At 36.8% G+C, this 4164-nt stretch overlaps 1 non-coding gene across 1 annotated transcript; it reads left to right on the plus strand.

Annotated features, from left to right (window-relative positions):
• The first annotated feature begins 1442 nt into the window (after positions 1-1442).
• On the plus strand, positions 1443-1549 carry LOC141610057 (small nucleolar RNA R71). Its single transcript, XR_012527951.1, has one exon. It is a non-coding gene; the product is annotated as a small nucleolar RNA R71 (small nucleolar RNA).
• The last annotated feature ends 2615 nt before the right edge of the window (positions 1550-4164 follow it).

The raw sequence follows: 4164 nt of genomic DNA on the forward strand, positions 1-4164 counted from the left end.
GTCTTCGTTGATCTATCGGCCATTTGGAGTGTGATATTGGTGCATTTAAGCTCTCCCATCCCCAAACTTTTACTCACCGAGTATGGCATAACACTCACACTAGCCCCTAGATCACATAAGGCTTTGTTGATCGTGGTGTCGCCAATGGTACACGGTATTGAGAAGCTTCCCGGATCTTTGAGTTTTGGAGGTGAACTCCCTTGAAGGATTGCACTACTGACCTTAGTGAAGGCGATAGTCTCAAGCTTCCGGATCGACTTCTTCTTTGTGAGGATGTCTTTCATGTATTTTGCATAGGCCGACACGTGATTGATTAATTCCGTGAAAGGAATTGAGACTTCCAAATTCTTCACAATTTCCATAAATTTTCCAAGTTGGTCATCAAATTTGGGCTTAGCTTGACGACTCGGAAAAGGAAGTCTAATCACAATGGGCTCCTTCTCCTTGACCTTGTCTTCATTTTTCTTAGAAATTTCTTCTTTTGATGGTTCTCCATACTTGGAGTTTTGCACAATTTCTTCTTTGTCACTAGCTTCCACAACTTCACTCTCAACTTGCTTCTTCGGTGCTTCATACCTTGTGCCACTTCTCAAGTGAATGGCACTAACCGATTCATGTCTTGGGGGATTACTTTGAGGTGGTAATTGCCCCTTTTGTCTTTGTGAGCTTGAAGATGCTAGTTGAGTCAATTGAGTTTCCAACATTTTGGTGTGAGCTAGGATGTTGTTGATGGTGATTTCCTTTGCTTGACTATCTTTTTGCATTTGAGTGAAAAACTCTTGTTGATTCTTTTGCATTTGGAGGACCGCTTTTTGAACATCAAAACCTTGGTCATTTTGTTGATTTATGGAGTTTGATTTTGGTAACCTTGGTTTTGGTTGTAAAAGGGTCTTTGATTTTGGTTTCTCATGGGAGGTGGGGTGTATGTTGTTTGAGGGTTTTGAACATTTTGGCTTTTGTATGAGAGATTTGGATGGAATTTGGTGTTTTCATTGTAATAGTTTGAATAAGGGGTACCACTTTTGTATGCTTGGAAAGCATTCACTTGTTCATTTGTTCCCCTACATTCACTTTGGTCATGTCCCAAAGTTCCACAATTCTGGTTTGATGAAGATGCCGTCATGGCATTAACGTGATGCTTTGGTGATTTTGAGGCTTCTTCAAGTTTAGCCATTGCTTTTTAAAACTTCAAGTTAATGGTATCAATGTGAGCACTAAGTTGAGCACCCAATTGAGTGATGGAGTCCACTTCATGCTTTCCTCCTCTAGTAGCCTTGCGAGGTCTACTATATTGGGAGTTATGGACCGCCATTTCCTCAATTTTGTTCCAAGTTTGATTGTCATCAACTTCGGTGAACATTCCATTTGATCCCATGTTGAGAATGTTCCTTGAATCTTCATAAAGACCGTTCCAAAATTGTTGTACCAAGAACCACTCACTAAGTCCATGATGAGGACATGAGCGACAAATTCCCTTGAATCGCTCCCAAGCTTCATACAAAGATTCTTCATCTCTTTGCTTAAAGACCGTAATTTGAGCTCTTAGCATGTTAGTCTTTTCCGGTGGATAGAACTTTTTGTAGAAAGCTAGAGCCAACTTCTTCCAAGAATCAATTCCGAGAGTAGCCTTATCAAGGCCTTTCAACCATTGTTTCGCAGTGCCAATTAGAGAAAAAAGAAATAAGACCCATCGAATTTGGTCTTGAGTTACACCGGTTTGAGAAATTGCATCACAATAGTCACAAAAAGTCTCCATATGAGAATGAGGGTCTTCACTAGGCATCCCCCCAAATTGACTTCTTTCAACTAATTGGATAAATGCGGATTTGGCAATAAAATTTCCGGTTAGATGTTGTGGTGTGGGAGTACCAATGGGTAAGTTCTCCTCGGTGGGTACGGAATGTGATGAAAACTTAGGCCTTGTGGGTTGATTTTGTGTTGGATTTTGTGTTGGGTTCTCCTCACCTTCTCTTGCAAAAGGGTTGATGAACTCAATAGTGTTTGGTTGAATAACCTCACCAATACCTCTCAAAGTTCCTCTAGCAATTCTTCTATTTGTTGTCAAAGTCCTTTCAATTTCGTGATCAAAGGGTAACAAGTTACCTTGTGACCTTCTAGACATGCAAAATATCAAACAACTCGAAAATAATTAGAACAAACCTTGAGGAGTTTTACTTCCCCAAGGCAAAGAAAGACACAACTAATAACAATACAAGAAAATCTAAATCAAGTTAACACCGTCCCCGGCAACGGCGCCATTTTTGGTCGTGTTCCCAATGGGGTTAAGTTTTCGGTACTTGTCGTGAGGAGCACCTAGACCAAAACACAATTTATAACTCTACCAACAACTCTTACAATTAGTAAAGAGGCAAGTAAAGGTCGGATCCCAAGGGACGGGAATTGAGATGAGATTTCTATTGCAACTAGTGGTGTCTAAGGGTGTCACAATTTGGGGTTTGATGTAGAAGATCACTAAACTAAATAGCAATGAAAGTAAACAAGCAAGATGATTAAAAAGGGATGTAAACAATTGATAAAAAGCACTAGGGTGTCATGGGGTCATAGGGGATTCATGGGAATTGATCATACAAACATATTCTCAAGTTATAAGCAAGCAATTATTGTTGTGATGGATCGAGTTGGTTTATATCTTACAATCCTAGGAAAGTTTGGGTCCCGGAGCCGAATCGATTAGATTGTACAACACCTACAAGTCGACTTAATCTTCCCTACTCAACAATATGCATGGTCTAATGAGACTCGAGTTGGTTTATGTCTTATAAGTCTCATTGAAAAGATAGGTGATGGGTAAAAAATGCAAGGATTCATAGGCTCGCATTTCATTAAACATAACATGTGCATAAGTTGAGATCACAACAAGCAAGCAAATAAATTATGAAAACATATTAGATTAAGCATGAATCATTCCCCATGTTGGTTTCCCCTAATTACCCATTAACCCTAGCTAAGGAAACTACTCACTCATTATCATGTTGAACATGCTAGCAAGGTTGTCAATCATACCAACAAAGTGAAACATGATGAATAAATGAAAATAATTAGCAATAATTAAAAAGGGATTAAGAGAATTATACCTACTAATGATTCCAATAATAAAGCAAAGAATAAAAGAAGTACTTGATGCTTGATTGGAAGGTTGTCAATCTCCCAATAATAACCCAAATAATCTTCAATTACCCAAAATAAAGGATGAACAAGATAGAGATTAAGGAAATAAAACTTGTATTAAAACTTGATTAATTGTTGATTACAAGATTAAAGAGAGATTTGATTGATATTAACTACTCTAAAGATTTCTAAGAAGAACATGTTCTTCTAATTAGACTAATGGGGTATTTATAATGGGGATTAGGTGCATGAATTAGGGTTAACTTGTTAGAAATCTAGATCTCTTTACTCAACATATTCATAATATTATAATTTTAATTTAGTCATAAATTAAAAGTTGATCTTATGCATGCAAACAATAAAATAATTAAAGAGGATATCATCATCTTACATTGATATTTTTGGATCTTAAGCGCACAAGAGAGTTCTCCTACTCTCTTGTTCTTGAGCTCTCCTTAATGGATGAACTAGGATTCAAGTGTAGAATCCCTCCCAAGGAATAATACCCAAGGCAAACTCTTAAACAAATTAATATTATGATTACTAGAACAATATTAATTTAGTGTAAAATTGACCCAAAAATATTATATGGTCTCTCTGTGTTTCGGTTAAGAGAGAGGGAGGAGGAGAAAGATTTTTATCTTTCTAAAACTCTAATTTTAGATGAGTGAATGAATGATAATCCACTAGTGAATATCATAGTGAATATTAGGCAAAAAATAAGAAGAAAAACCAAAGTGGTTTTCTTCTCAAAACCGGGTGGAAGAGGGGGAAAAAAGGAGGAGCCAATGCATGCACAAGGTTGCCTTCACAAGAACAAGTAGGCATGCAAGGCTAGTATTAGGCAAACATGATTATGTTTACCACTAATACAATTAACCTAATATTTTCCTAATCCTCTCCAATATTTCGGTCATAATAGATAAAATGGATTCCATTTTATTATTGTCAAATTTGTCAATTTGTCACATGTCATATGTCACATGAAATTGTTATGTATTTTTATCATATTAAAAATCAACGCATTAATAAAAA

Source organism: Silene latifolia, chromosome 10, assembly GCF_048544455.1.
Source record: "Silene latifolia isolate original U9 population chromosome 10, ASM4854445v1, whole genome shotgun sequence".
Taxonomy (NCBI): domain Eukaryota; kingdom Viridiplantae; phylum Streptophyta; class Magnoliopsida; order Caryophyllales; family Caryophyllaceae; genus Silene; species Silene latifolia.